The sequence below is a fragment of the Peromyscus leucopus genome, chromosome 3 (assembly GCF_004664715.2).
Source record: "Peromyscus leucopus breed LL Stock chromosome 3, UCI_PerLeu_2.1, whole genome shotgun sequence".
NCBI classification, from domain to species: domain Eukaryota; kingdom Metazoa; phylum Chordata; class Mammalia; order Rodentia; family Cricetidae; genus Peromyscus; species Peromyscus leucopus.
The window spans coordinates 60901486-60909726 of NC_051065.1; the positions used below are offsets into that span (position 1 = coordinate 60901486).

The following is an 8241-nucleotide window of genomic DNA, read 5'->3' on the forward strand; positions in this document are numbered from 1 at the left end:
GGCTTTGGAATATATCAGCTGCTTCCTGCTATGAATTTCATGTGTGCTGGTGTAGTTACCCAATTGATTCTTTTTCCTAAGAACTTCTAAACAGTGTGGATTGCTCATTCTTTGGGCATAGTTTTTTCCTGTATAGTTAAGGTATTTGGATAACAGTCACACAGGCAAGGCTTCCTTCTGCCAAGCTTTTTGTTTTTTCTTTTTAGCATTAGAATCAGATGTCAGCCTTCTGTAATTATCTCCTTTAGCTAGCATCCAAGACCAGGGCCAGATCTGGACAAAAGCATTTTATCTGAGATACCTCTCAAACATGCAAGAATAAATGGAAGACAGAATAGCATTCTACACCACCTGCTAGTCTCCTGAATTAAGGTAAATATCCGTAAGAAGACACTGCCTAGGCTAGGTGGACATTAGGTACATAGCTTTATTTCTTTGCAAATTAACCCCCTTTTCTCTCACAGCCCAAGGGGCACCTCTAGACTTCCCCTCAATTTACTCAGAACAAAAGGGCTTTTTCATACCAGGTACTTCATGCTATGACACAGGTTACCTACCTACTGAGTACTCTTCCCCCGCCCTGCCAGGAAACGGTCACTTAGGGAAAAAAAGGGCAGCTTTATTTTAGTGACTCGCAGACTAGTAACGTTTCACCTAACCACTTCTAAAAATATAGTTTGAGCACATAAATTCCCTTTCTGATTTATTAACCGATTCCAGCCCTTAATTGACCCCACCTCCTTGATTCACTCCCCTTTGGGGTTGCAAATGAAGCTGACTATGGCTGCTCTTCGGAGGACCCTGAAAACCTCCATTTGCACTGTCAAAGACTTACTGCTAGTGTTTACACACCAGTTCATGGAGAGAACTCCGGGATTTTGTCTGAGAAGAATGAAGTGAGTGGGAGAGAGAAGATGGGGGAACAAAGATGAAAAGAACTTAGATGGGATAATGAGAGAACAGGAGGAGAAGGCGAAAGGGGATAGGGCGGCGGGTATATGGCGTTGGTGGCTGGCGCTGGATACTGTGTGTATCATGTCCTATGGGTTTTCTGCCACACTCACAGCCCAGCTAGCAGCCTCGTGTGCAGGAGGACCTTCTGCCTGCTTGCCGCCCCCATCTCGGCCACCTTGGCAAGTTGATCCTGAGGGTCAGCGGCCTGCAGGGCCTGCACCAGCTCACACATCTCATAGGAGCTGTGCGCTTCTGGGTGATTCCTCATCCAGCCCAACAGCTGCTCAGCTTGCGCCTCACTTGGCAGGGTTGTTCAGGGCAATACGCTTCCCCACCCCACCCTCGACTCCCTCCCGCATTCCACCACCAGCTCATTCACTGTGGTCGTAATCCTGCAAATTCTCCAGCCAAGTCCTCCTTACTCCAGCGCCTGGCGGTCCTGAATGGTGAAGCAACCCAGCTGGGTGACCAGCAGCAGCGCGTGCGACCCGGGCAACTACAGTAGGAAGCAGCGGGCTGTCTCCATGCACGTGGGGGGGGGGGGGCGGGCGGTCTGAGAGACCTCAGAGCTGAAGACATCTGGAGTGTCCACCATCTCCACCTCCATGTGCCAGTTGGCCCACTTCCTGCTGGCCCAGGAGCAGGCTTTGGTGACAGGCACAGCCCCCAGCTTGGAAAGGAAGCACCCCTGGACCAGGATGCTGTTACCTGTGGCACTCTTGCCGGTCCCGGTCCTGCCTACCAGGATGAGCCTCAGTAGGGGCACCCGTGGGGCCCGTGAATCCTCCTCTGAGCCTGAGGACCAGATGTAGCAGCATTGAGTCAGAGTCATGGCTTTCCCCTGGGACTCACCTGTGGTCTAGCCTTCACACAAAAGGGAAGGATCCACAGTGCCTGCTCCCCTTCGAAGCCTAGTGCTCCCATCTGCTTTGGGCTCTCAGAGCTCAGGCCCCTCCCCATCTTTCCTCTCTGCATTTGGATTCTCTGTGCACCTGCAGATGCTCCCGCTGCGTTTCAGAAGGTGCTCATCACAACTCCTGGGTCCACCAGGGTCTCTGGTCCTGCACACACAGGCTGACCTGATGCTGATCTGACCCTCATGTTCCCCCCAGATGCTGGCCATTGAGCACAGGGGAGCCCCTCAGTCCCAGAAACGGGTTGAATCGCAGCCCACAAAGTGCTCCTTGTGTAAGGGCAGGGAGTGCTCAGTCTAGGACACGTCTCTTCTGCAAAAGCAGAGATAATGTGGGGCTTTCAACTGGGTTGTTAGAGAGTGAGAGAAGAGAGCTCACCCTCGTCCCTCGTCCTCCTCTCTTGTCTGAAGCTGGCTCCCTAAAGAGAATGTCCCCCCCTTTAACTTTCTTTTTATTTATTCTTTGTGTCTTTCACATCATGCATCTCTATCCCATTCATTTCTCTGTCCCTTTGTATCCACCCTCTGCCCTTGCAACCCCCCAAAATAAAATAAAATAAAATTTAAAAGAAGGAGAAGAAAAACAAAAGGGAAAAATCTGTCTCATCACGGAAGCTATAGTGTGACAGGGAGTCACACATATACCCTTTATACATATATCTTAATTGCAGGTGTTCCTTTCTAGAGTCATTGGTCTGGTTTGAGGCCTCTGGTTTCTGCTAGACTACCAATGCTGGATCCTCAATGGAACGCCTCTTGGTTATCCTGTTGTTGCCCTGTGTCGTGGAGATCCTGCAGCTTTGGGTCCCTTTACATGCTCCAGCAGATCACAGATGGGGTGGATGTTAGGGCGGGTCAACTCAATCCTGGTTCTGGGCCTGGGTAGTTGCAGGGATGATCAATCAGCCCTCCAGCTCTCCCCCGTCCTTACCACCAGCATGAGGTCTCCTGCATGGCCCTGGCTAGTTCACCCTTTGCAGTGATGAGCAAGGGGCGGGGTCAGTTCTCCTGCTTCCATGTCCTCAGGGTCGGCCCTCCCACACCTACATCTTCAGGGCCAGCTCCACTGTGTTGTCCAGGCATGGTGTAGGGGCCACTCTCCTGAGTGCTGCACCGGATGAGGGGCAGGGACAGCTCTCCCCTCTGCCTCAGGTGTTGATGGATGGGGGGAGGGGGCATTTCTCCCCTGCCCATGCCACTACATGACAGATGACTAATGGGGACAACTCTCCCATGCTTACACGGGTTTGGCTCACCCACACTTACGCCAACAGGATTGACTCTATTGTGCTGCCCAGGAGAGGTGCAGGGCCTGCTCTCCCGAGTGCTGCAGCTGAATGCCCCCCTTTTAGATGGTATTTTATTTATGGGGAGCATACCACCATGTCCTCTGGAGGCTAAAGGTCAAGTTTCAGGAGGCAGTTCCCTCCTCCCATCATGTGGACTCAGGAGTTGAAATCAGCTCATCAGGTTTGGCTGCTTATGCCTTTACCCACAGTCATCTCCCTGATCTCCCAAATACTAAATACCCACTTAGTCCCCTGTTCTGGAGACCTGGTGAGTGAGGCTCACTCTACTGCTGGATTTCCCATCCTCTGTGTCATCTTTGTGGAGACCAGAGTCGGTTTAGGATCCTCCTTCATGCTTAGGAACCAGTGACAGGCTGGTCAAAGCTCTGAGCTTCTCTCAGCAGGACAGAGACACGGCCAAATGCAGGACCCAAGTCCTGCTGTTTCATCCCAGGGGCTTCCAGACCTGAGGAAGCTCCACCCACTTCTTACCCTGAGCTCCCACACCAGCCAGGACATTGAGAGAAGGACTCTTACCATAGGCGCTTTCCTCCTCTCTTGCCATCTTCCCCCCCCCCCCACGCGTCTCAGAGGACTCTCAGTTCCGATTTCCTCATCCATGTGCTCATTCCTGCCAAAGGTAGCAAGGGGCAGAGAGGGGAGGACATCTTTCCCTCATCTATGCCACCACATGGCAGACCGGGGGAAATGAGGTCACTCTGTTTCTCTGGAGCCCTCAGGACTGACTCACCTGTGTCCTCAACCACAGGGTCAGCTCTAGTCTGCTTCCTAGGTGAGAAGCAAGCCTATGGTGAGGTGTGGGGCCATCTTTTCTGAGTGTAGGGGCTAGCTCTCCCCTGAGGGGTAGGGCCAGCTCACCTGCTGCAGTATCCAGAGAGGGGCAGGGCCAGCCATTCCAGGGCCAGTGAAGGGCGGGGCCTGCTCAACACAGCAGAGCACTGATGAGCCTTATGCCAACACCGGCTTTGGATATCACCACAGACCACAACTGCCTCAGAACGACAGACCCACACATGGCCCTCAGCAGCAGCTCAGGCCAGACGCCACCACAGCCTGGGCATCATAGGCCCCTCAGAGCAGCACGGCCCTGCTGTGGGATGTTCTGTATGTCCTGTGGGAGCCCTTCTTGGGTTCTTTGTGGCGTTACCCAGCAGGTCCGCATAGAGGATGATTAGGACCATGGGCCTGAGTGCAGGTGTCTGAGATGGTCTGCACTTGGCTGTGCTGGGGGATGGTCTGTATGTCAAGTTGTTCTGATTGATCAATAAATAAAACCTGATCGGCTGTGGCTAGGCAGGAAGGATAGGCGGGACTAACAGAGAGGAGAAATAAAAGGACAGGAAGGCAGAAGGACTGACTGCCAGATGCCGCCAGCACAAGAAGCATGTGAAGATGCTGGTAAGCCACGAGCCACGTGGCAAGGTATAGATTTCTAGAAATGGGTTACTTTAAAATATAAGAACAGTTAGCAAGAAGCCTGCCACGGCCATACAGTTTGTAAGCAATATAAGTCTCTGTGTTTACTTGGTTGGGTCTGAGTGGCTGTGGGACTGGCGGGTGACAAAGATTTGTCCTGACTGTGGGCCAGGCAGGAAAACTGTAGCTACACGGTCCTGCAGCGACATGGCCCCTAAGCATCCACATGGTCCCAGGTGGCTAGCCCGACCCTGGGCATCTGCAGAGCCCTTGGTGGCAACTGGAGCCATAAACATCACCCTAGACCTCAGGCTCCACAGGGCTATGGACCCAGACACGGCCCTAGGGAGCAGCCTGTGACCAGAGGTCTCCATGGCTCCAGGTGGCAGCAGTGGCCACCCAGATCAGCATGGCCCTAGGTGGAGCATGGTCCTTAGACACTGACTTAGTCTGAGGTGGCTGGTCAGACCTCGTTCCTCTGCATGGCCCTCAGTGACAACAGGAGCCCCGACATCAACTCAGACCCTGGTTGCTGTAGAGTCACGGACCCAGACATGGCCCTTTGCAGCAGCCCTGGCCTGGACAACACCATGGCCCCAGGTGACAGTGCAAGCCACTCAGCTCAGGATGTCCCTGATGGCAGCGTGGTCCTCGGACACCCTCATAGGCCCAGGTTGCAGCCCAAACCCTAGGTATCTATGTGGCCTTTGGTGGCAAGTGGGCCACAGACATCAACACAGACCCTGGCTGTGGAAGGACCATGGACCCAGCCGTGGCTGTAGGCAGCAGCCCGGGCCAGATGACACCATGATCCTAGGTGGTATCTGAACTGGCATGATTCCCACAGCAGCATGGCCCTTGGATACCAACATGGCCCCAGGGGGCAGCCTAGACCTCCCAGCATCAGCAAAGTCTTCAATAGTCTTAGGAGCCCCAGACATCAACACAGACCCTGCGTGTGGCAGGGCCACAGACCCAGCCCTGGTCTGGATGATACCATGACCCCAGTTGACAGCCCTTGCCCTGGCAGTGGCATAGCCCTTGGATGCCAGCATGGTCACAGGTTGTGGCCCAGACGTTGGGCTTCCACATGGGCCCTGGCAGCAACATGGGCAAAGGACATCAACACAGATCCTGGCTGTGGCAGGACCATGGACCCAGGCATGGTCTTCCACAGCAGCCCAGGCCAGGTCGTCACCATAGCTCCCCCCAACCCTCAGCCATGCAGGTCGCCCAGATTGGCATGGCCCAGATTGGCATGGCCTCTGCAGCACCACGGCCCTCAGACACCAATGTGGCCCCACCACAGGTGCCTGCATGGGCCCCCAGTGATGAAGGGAGCCACAGATATCACCTCAGGGCCCCTCTGCTGCTCCAGGGCCCCAGATCGATACCTGGCCCTAGGTCATAGCCCAGACCCAGACATCTTCCTGGACTCGAGTGGCCAGCTGGTCATTCATGTCAACCAGTTCCTCACCACACTCACCCCTCTGGATCCGCTTCTCTCCCCAGACTGCTGTGGATATCGCTCTATATAAATAAAGCACTGATGGCCAATGACCAGGCAGGAAGTATAGGTGGGACAAGGAGAGAGGAGAATGGGGGGAACAGGAAGAAGGAGGGAGAGACACTGCAGCCACCGCCAGGACAAGCAGCATGTAAAGATGTCGGTAAGCCACCAGCCACGTGGCAAGGTATAGATTTATAGAAATGGGTTAATTTAAGATATAAGAACAGTTAGCAAGAAGCCTGCCACGGCCATACAGTTTATAAGTATTATAAGCGTCTGAGTGATTATTTTATATGTGGATTGTGGGACTGTGGGGCTTGGTGGAACCTGGAGAGAAGCCCTCCAGCAACAAATGGCGCCCAACGGCTCGAGTTTCCACCTTAAACCTGAGAATATTTAATAACCAATTCTAAACAGAGCCAAAACCAGGTTCCTGCTTCATGTCTCATACCAGCAGCTAGACACCGCAAAACGTGGCGGGTTCCTGGCATGTGTGTTTGACGGGCAGTGTGGCAGTAATGAGGCGTCTGCCAGCGGCACATTATGCTATGTGGTAGATTTAATCTTTACTAGTATTAAAAAAAAAAAGGTCTCTGGGCTACGCCCTGCTTTGATAAAAGCGTAGACCCACTATTTCTGAGACTTGATGGCTCAAAGAACTGGCGGAAAAACGTACCACCGCCATGTTGGGAAGCTGAAGGGGGCGGAGCCAGCAGCCACAGCACCGTTTAAGTCTTAGAATGATACAATGTAAAGCAATAGATTCAAAATAAGACTGATTCAGATAAAATAGTTTACAATGTGTGTAAAATATACGTAGGCTTGAAAGACACAAAAAAGATAAATTAATATAAAAAAGCCACGTAAAGATGAATATTACACAGAGAATCTGGATTGTGTTGTTTTTGGGATTTTTAACTGCAAAAAATCATTTGATCAAAAAAGATTTAAATTAAACCAATATGTATATTTTAAAGGTACCTTGACTTCAAAATTTAGATGTAAGGATATGTTGCTTTGGAAAAGAGGTTCTGCTTTTGTTTCCACAGAAAGCCAGAGGCTATGGATTTGTTCCAGATTAAGATACATCAGGTTTCACCAGCCAAGACCCCCTGAAAGGTCTCCAATGACACCATGACCCAGATAATCTAACATCCAGAACGGTTTCAAGGCGACTGGCTCACACAAGACAGCCTCACGGACTACCCCATAAGCCTAAAATTTTCTTTGCATCCCCATAAGATACAGCTCCCCCCTCCAGCAGGAAGTAGTAAAAGATGCTCCGCCCAAATTCCCAAATATACCAAGCTGGCTTTAGAGGTGGAATTGGCTCACTCCCCCTCTAAACCCAGACATATTGCTTTAATAAAAAATGGTTAAGGGATTCTTGTGTCCCAAATCAGAAGAGCCTTCTGGTGTGGGACAGAGAAAAACCAATATTTTTATTTAAAACAGGTTGATTATAAATGTGATCTCTTTCTAAAAAAGAAAAGGGGATATGATATAGATATATAGGAGGATACAGAGATGATAAAATAAAAGGGTAGATTAATGAACCTACTTTTAAAGAACAACTTGTTTAAAATGTTTTACATTGGTATAGATTTTAGTTTATGTTTAAAATGTTTTACATTGGTATAAATTTTAGCTTATTGATACAAACTTGAAGTTAATTTTGTTATACTGTATATATATATATATATATATATATATACATTTCTATTCTTGTTTGAGGTATTATGTTTATGTAACTCATTTAAAATTTTAATGGATAATTAAGAAATGATTAATAATTAGTCATCTATGATAATCATATTTATAGCCATGTTAGTTAAGCCTTCTAGATATACATAGATATATTTCAGATAGATAGGTAGTCTTTAAACACTTCAAAGACCTACAGAATATGGCATTTAAAATGTTTTAAAAATTTAGACTTTCTGGACAGTGAGACATGTCTGCTTCTGACAACACTGATTTACTTCAGAGAGGAGTATGGGCATCTAAGACACTCCATATGGAGTTTATCTTCACCTTGGCAAAAATAGCCATTTGGGCAAGAAACTGTTCTTGCCTGGACTGCTTGATCAACTGGACATGCAGGACCCATAGGAAGGTGACCACTGAACTTTGCTTGA

At 50.0% G+C, this 8241-nt stretch overlaps 1 pseudogene; it reads right to left on the reverse strand.

Annotated features, from left to right (window-relative positions):
• Positions 1 to 1060: 1060 nt before the first annotated feature.
• LOC114700139 lies at positions 1061 to 5648 on the reverse strand (annotated as a pseudogene).
• Between the last annotated feature and the right edge of the window lie 2593 nt (positions 5649 to 8241).